Raw genomic sequence first — 7,500 nt, 5'->3', positions numbered from 1 at the left:
TGGCATGCCATGCTGCTGGCCAAGGCCGTGGCATGACATGCTTGCCAAGGCCAGGGCATGGCATGCTGCTGGCCAAGGCTGTGGCATGGAATGCTGCTGGCCAAGGCCGTGGCATGACATGCTGGCCAAGGCCGGGGCATGGCATGCTGCTGGCCAAGGCCGTGGCATGGCATGCTGCTGGCCAAGGCCGTGGCATGACATGCTTGCCAAGGCCCAGGGCATGGCATGCTGCTGGCCAAGGCTTTGGCATGCCATGTTGCTGACCGAGGCTGTGGCATGGCATGCTGGCCTAGGCCAACGTGCCACCGCCACCACCGCGGGCCGCCACTCGACGCATCCCGTGCTTGGCTATGTAGTTTCGATGCCACAAGCCAATGCCACAAGCCAAGCGATGGCATGTGCCAAGCGCCCGCCTAGGCATAGGCGTGGCCTGTGGCCTGGCCATGCTGGCCAGCCTTAAGGGAGGTGCCCCCCCCTTATAATAGCCTGTTAAGCCCTTTTCAATCTGGCAGGAGGAAACACCAAGCATGTTCGAGGAGTCATAATGGGGTTTTTTTAAAAAGTAATGGTTTTTTGCCAAAACTTTCAACATGAAAGTTGTATGAAATAATTTAATACACCATAAAAAAAATTATAAAAAAATATTTGGCCACCGGAATATTTTATTTTAATTTATTTCAATTTTAATACTTAAAAAATAATAAAAATTACTAAAAATACTCAAAAAATTCTACAAAAATTCCAACAATTATAAGATGAGGCACTAGTAATTATAGTAATTTTTTTAATTATTTTTTTTATTTTTTATTTATTTTATTATAATTTTTATGAGTAAATAAATAATTAAAAAGCCCGACGAACGTGCAAAAACTCTTAGAGAAACCGAGCAAGCATCGGATAGCTCGAATGCAAATAACAAACGCAACAGGCAACTTCCGAGGGACATACTTTTCCCAACAAGCTTCCACTGGGGAAAGCACTAGCAACGTGTTCGCAAGTCAAAGGCAACCAAACGGCTATTACCCGAGGGACATGCATTTCGCAGGGCAACATATACGTAAGTCAAAGCCAAACCAAATGGCAATTACACGAGGGACAGGATTGCTTGCCAAGGGCGTGGCATGCGATGTTCTAGCCCAAGGCCAAGGCACGCCACGCTGCGGGACAAGGCCGTGGCAAGACATGCGGCTGGCCTTGGCCTTGGCATGGCATGCCACTGGCTTTGGCTGGGCTGCGTTGGCCTTGGCATGGAATGTTGCTGGCTTCGGATGGGCTGCCTTGGCCTTGGCCATGGCCTTGGCATGGCATGCTGCTGGCCTTGGCCGTGGCATGGCATGCTGCTGGCCTTGGCCTTGGCACGGCATGCTGCTGGCCTTGGCCTTGGCATGGCATGCTGCTGGCTTTGGCTGGGCTACCTTGGCCGTGGCATGGCATGCTGCTGGCCTTGGCCTTGGCATGGCATGCTGCTGGCTTTGGCTGGGCTGCCTTGGCCGTGGCATGGCATGCTGCTGGCCTTGGCCTTGGCATGGCATGCTGCTGGCTTTGGCTGGGCTGCCTTGGCCGTGGCATGGCATGCTGCTGGCCTTGGCCTTGGCATGGCATGCTGCTGGCTTTGGCTGGGCTGCCTTGGCCGTGGCATGGCACGCTGCTGGCCTTGGCCATGGCATGGCATGCTGCTGGCTTGGGCTGGGCTGCCTTGGCCGTGGCATGGGATGCTGCTGGGCTGCCTTGGCCGTGGCATGGCATGCTGCTGGCCTTGGCCTTGGCATGGCATGCTGCTTGCATTGGCTGGGCTGCCTTGGCCGTGGCATGGCATGCTGCTGGCCTGGGCCTTGGCATGGCATGCTGCTGGCTTTGGCTGGCCTGCCTTGGCCGTGCCATGGCATGCTACTGGCCTTGGCCTTGGCATGGCATGCTGCTGGCTTTGGCTGGGCTGCCTTGGCCGTGGCATGGCATGCTGCTGGCCTTGGCCTTGGCATGGCATGCTGCTGGCTTTGGCTGGCCTGCCTTGGCCGTGGCATGGCATGCTGCTGGCCTTGGCCATGGCATGGCATGCTGCTGGCTTGGGCTGGGCTGCCTTGGCCGTGGCATGGCATGCGGCTGGCCTAGGCCTTGGCATGGCATGCTGCTGGCTTTGGCTGGCCTGCCTTGGCCGTGGCATGGCATGCTGCTGGCCTTGGCCTTGGCATGGCTTGCTGCTGGCATTGGCTGGGCTGCCTTGGCCGTGGCATGGCATGCTGCGGGCCTTGGCCTTGGCATGGCATGCTGCTGGCTTTGGCTGGGCTGCCTTGGCCGTGGCATGGCATGCTGCTGGCCTTGGCCTTGGCATGGCTTGCTGCTGGCATTGGCTGGGCTGCCTTGGCCGTGGCATCGCATGCTGCTGGCCTTGGCCTTGGCATGGCATGCTGCTGGCTTTGGCTGGATTGCCTTGGCCGTGGCATGGCATGCTGCTGGCCTTGGCCTTGGCATGGCATGCTGCTGGCTTTGGTTGGCCTGCCTTGGCCTTGGCATGGCATGCTGCTGGCCTTGGCCTTGGCATGGCATGCTGCTGGCTTTGGCTGGCCTGCCTTGGCCGTGGCATGGCAAGCTGCTGGCCTTGGCCTTGCCATGGCATGCTGCTGGCTTTGGCTGGGCTGCCTTGGCCGTGGCATGGCATGCTGCTGGCCTTGGTATTGGCATGGCATGCTGCTGGCTTTGGCTGGCCTGCCTTGGCCGTGGCATGGCATGCTGCTGGCCTTGGCCATGGCATGGCATGCTGCTGGCTTGGGCTGGGCTGCCTTGGCCGTGGCATGGCATGCCGCGGGCCTAGGCCTTGGCAGGCATGCTGCTGGCTTTGGCTGGCCTGCCTTGGCCGTGGCATGGCATGCTGCTGGCCTTGGCCTTGGCATGGCTTGCTGCTGGCATTGGCTGGGCTGCCTTGGCCGTGGCATCGCATGCTGCTGGCCTTGGCCTTGGCATGGCATGCTGCGGGCTTTGGCTGGGCTGCCTTGGCCGGGGCATGGCATGCTGCTGGCCTTGGCCTTGGCATGGCATGCTGCTGGCTTTGGCTGGCCTGCCTTGGCCGTGGCATGGCATGCTGCTGGCCTTTGCCTTGGCATGGCATGCTGCTGGCTTTGGCTGGCCTGCCTTGGCCGTGGCATGGCATGCGGCTGGCCTTGGCCTTGGCATGGCATGCTGCTGGCTTTGGCTTGGCTGCCTTGGCCGTGCCATGGCATGCTGCTGGCCTTGGCCTTGGCATGGCATGCTGCTGGCTTTGGCTGGGCTGCCTTGGCCGTGGCATGGCATGCTGCTGGCCTTGGCCTTGGCATGGCATGCTGCTGGCTTTGGCTGGCCTTCCTCGGCCGTGGCATGGCATGCTGCTGGCCTTGGCCTTGGCATGGCATGCTGCTGGCTTTGGCTGGCCTGCCTTGGCCGTGGCATGGCATGCGGCTGGCCTTGGCCTTGGCATCGCATGCTGCTGGCTTTGGCTGGCCTGCCTTGGCCGTGCCATGGCATGCTGCTGGCCTTGGCCTTGGCATGGCATGCTGCTGGCTTTGGCTGGGCTGCCTTGGCCGTGGCATGGCATGCTGCTGGCCTTGGCCTTGGCATGGCATGCTGCTGGCTTTGGCTGGCCTGCCTTGGCCGTGGCATGGCATGCTGCTGGCCTAGGCCATGGCATGGCATGCTGCTGGCTTGGGCTGGGCTGCCTTGGCCGTGGCATGGCATGCTGCTGGCCTAGGCCTTGGCATGGCATGCTGCTGGCTTTGGCTGGCCTGCCTTGGCCGTGGCATGGCATGCTGCTGGCCTTGGCCTTGGCATGGCTTGCTGCTGGCTTTGGCTGGGCTGCCTTGGCCGTGGCATGGCATGCTGCTGGCCTTGGCCTTGGCATGGCATGCTGCTGGCTTTGGCTGGCCTGCCTTGGCCGTGGCATGGCATGCTGCTGGCCTTGGCCATGGCATGGCATGCTGCTGGCTTGGGCTGGGCTGCCTTGGCCGTGGCATGGCATGCTGCTGGCCTTTGCCTTGGCATGGCTTGCTGCTGGCATTGGCTGGGCTGCCTTGGCCGTGGCATCGCATGCTGCTGGCCTTGGCCTTGGCATGGCATGCTGCTGGCCATGGCCTTGGCATGGCATGCTGCTGGCTTTGGCTGGCCTGCCTTGGCCGTGGCATGGCATGCTGCTGGCCTTGGCCTTGGCATGGCATGCTGCTGGCTTTGGCTGGCCTGCCTTGGCCGTGGCATGGCATGCTGCTGGCCTTGGCCATGGCATGGCATGCTGCTGGCTTGGGCTGGGCTGCCTTGGCCGTGGCATGGCATGCTGTTGGCCTTGGCCTTGGCATGGCATGCTGCTGGCTTTGGCTGGGCTGCCTTGGCCGTGGCATGGCATGCTGCTGGCCTTGGCCTTGGCATGGCATGCTGCTGGCTTTGGCTGGCCTGCCTTGGCCGTGGCATGGCAGGCTGCTGGCCTTGGCCTTGGCATGGCATGCTGCTAGCTTTGGCTGGGCTGCCTTGGCCGTGGCATGGCATGCTGCTGGCCTTGGCCTTGGCATGGCATGCTGCTGGCTTTGGCTGGCCTGCCTTGGCCGTGGCATGGCATGCTGCTGGCCTTGGCCATGGCATGGCATGCTGCTGGATTGGGCTGGGCTGCCTTGGCCGTGGCATGGCATGCTGCTGGCCTAGGCCTTGGCATGGCATGCTGCTCGCTTTGGCTGGCCTGCCTTGGCCGTGGCATGGCATGCTGCTGGCCTTGGCCTTGGCATGGCTTGCTGCTGGCATTGGCTGGGCTGCCTTGGCCGTGGCATCGCATGCTGCTGGCCTTGGCCTTGGCATGGCATGCTGCTGGCTTCGGCTGGGCTGCCTTGGCCGTGGCATGGCATGCTGCTGGCCTTGGCCTTGGCATGGCATGCTGCTGGCCTTGGCCTTGGCATGGCATGCTGCTGGCTTTGGCTGGCCTGCCTTGGCCGTGGCATGGCATGCTGCTGGCCTTGGCCCTGGCATGGCATGCTGCTGGCTTTGGCTGGCCTGCCTTGGCCGTGGCATGGCATGCTGCTGGCCTTGGCCATGGCATGGCATGCTGCTGGCTTGGGCTGGGCTGCCTTGGCCGTGGCATGGCATGCTGCTGGCCTTGGCCTTGGCATGGCTTGCTGCTGGCTTTGGCTGGGCTGCCTTGGCCGTGGCATGGCATGCTGCTGGCCTTGGCCTTGGCATGGCATGCTGCTGGCTTTGGCTGGGCTGCCTTGGCCGTGGCATGGCATGCTGCTGGCCTTGGCCTTGGCATGGCAAGCTACTGGCTTTGGCTGGGATGCCTTGGCCGTGCCATGGCATGCTGCTGGCCTTGGCCTTGGCCTTGGCATGGCATGCTGCTGGCTTTGGCTGGGCTGCCTTGGCCGTGGCATGGCATGCTGCTGGCCTTGGCCTTGGCATGGCATCCTGCTGGCTTTGGCTGGGCTGCCTTGGCCGTGGCATGGCATGCTGCTGGCCTTGGCCTTGGCATGGCATGCTGCTGGCTTTGGCTGGCCTGCCTTGGCCGTGGCATGGCATGCGGCTGGCCTTGGCCTTGGCATGGCATGCTGCTGGCTTTGGCTGGCCTGCCTTGGCCATGCCATGGCATGCTGCTGGCCTTGGCCTTGGCATGGCATGCTGCTGGCTTTGGCTGGGCTGCCTTGGCCGTGGCATGGCATGCTGCTGGCCTTGGCCATGGCATGGCATGCTGCTGGCTTTGGCTGGCCTGCCTTGGCCGTGGCATGGCATGCTGCTGGCCTTGGCCTTGGCATGGCAAGCTGCTGGCTTTGGCTGGGCTGCCTTGGCCGTGGCATGGCATGCTGCTGGCCTTGGCCTTGGCATGGCATGCTGCTGGCTTTGGCTGGGCTGCCTTGGCCGTGGCATGGCATGCTGCTGGCCTTGGACATGGCATGGCATGCTGCTGGCTTTGGCTGGCCTGCCTTGGCCGTGACATGGCATGCTGCTGGCCTTGGCCTTGGCATGGCAAGCTGCTGGCTTTGGCTGGGCTACCTTGGCCGTGGCATGGCATGCTGCTGGCCTTGGCCTTGGCATGGCATGCTGCTGGCTTTGGCTGGGCTGGCTTGGCCGTGGCATGCCATGCTGCTGGCCATGGCCTTGGGGCTGCTGTTCTTATCACTAGACGTGCGTTGGGTGCGAAGGCGTGCAAAGGCGTGCGCGACCATGCGCGCAACACGCGCACCGTGGTCAAAAGACCACGCGCGCGGTATTTGCACAGGCCACGCTGCCCACGCCGCGGGCATGCCAGGCCAGGCTGCCCTGGCCGGCTGCATGCCAGGCCGCCCAGGCCGTGCGCATGCCATGCCGTGCTGCCACGGCCGGCTGCATGCCAGGCCGCCCAGGCCGTGCGCATGCCATGCCGTGCTGCCCACGCCGCGGGCATGCCAGGCCGGCTGCATGCCAGGCCGCCCAGGCCGTGCGCATGCCATGCCGTGCTGCCCAGGCCGGCTGCATGCCAGGCCGCCCAGGCCGTGCGCATGCCATGCCGTGCTGCCCAGGCCGGCTGCATGCCAGGCCGCCCAGGCCGTGCGCATGCCATGCCGTGCTGCCCAGGCCGTGCTGCCCAGGCCGCGGGCATGCCAGGCCGGCTGCATGCCAGGCTGCCCAGGCCGTGCGCATGCCATGCCGTGCTGCCCATGCCGCGCGCATGCCAGGCCGCCCAAGGCCGCGCCCGAGCCGCCCAAGGCCGCGCCCAGGCCGCCCAAGGCCGGGCCCGAGCCGCCCAAGGCCGCGCCCAGGCCGCCCAAGGCCGCCCAAGGCCGCGCCCGAGCCGCCCAAGGCCGCGCCCAGGCCGCCGAAGGCCGCGCCCAGGCCGCGCAAGGCCGCGGTCCAGGCCGCCCAAGGCCGCGGCCGAGCCGCCCAAGGCCGCAGCCCAGGCCGCGGTCGAGCCGCAGTGCATATAACCCAAGGCCGCAGCCCAGGCCGCGCCCAACATGGGGCGTACCTGACACTGCCTGGCCCTGGGCAAGGGAGGTGCCCCCCCCTTATAATAGGCTGTTAAGCCCTTTTCAATCTGGCAGGAGGAAACATCAAGCATGTTCGAGGAGTCATAATGGGGTTTTTTTAAAAAGTAATGGTTTTTTGCCAAAACTTTCAACATGAAAGTTGTAGGAAATAATTTAATACACTATAAAAAAAATTAAAAAAAATATTTTTTTACCGAAAATATTTTATTTTAATTTATTTCGATTTTAATACTTAAAAAATAATAAAAATTAATAAAAATGGTCAAAAAATTATGGAAAAATTCCAATAATTAAAGGATGATTCACTAGTAATTATAGAAATTATTAAATTATTTTTTTCATTTTTTTTTTATTTTGATTTTTTTTGCCAAATAAGGGCTTTAAAAATTCGAAAAGCTCAAGAAAAATTGCAAAAAAATAGGGAATGACATTTAGAATTGATTGTAGTGCATTTTTAATTGTGTTGCACGGTTTGGGTAAGATTATAAAAGAATCATGTTCAAAAAGATCGATCAAGGCGGTGGCATGCCATGGCCTT

Source organism: Camellia sinensis, chromosome 14, assembly GCF_055761805.1.
Source record: "Camellia sinensis isolate YWXY chromosome 14, ASM5576180v1, whole genome shotgun sequence".
In the NCBI taxonomy this organism is placed as follows: Eukaryota; Viridiplantae; Streptophyta; class Magnoliopsida; order Ericales; family Theaceae; genus Camellia; species Camellia sinensis.
Note: the sequence above shows the minus strand (reverse complement) of the source record.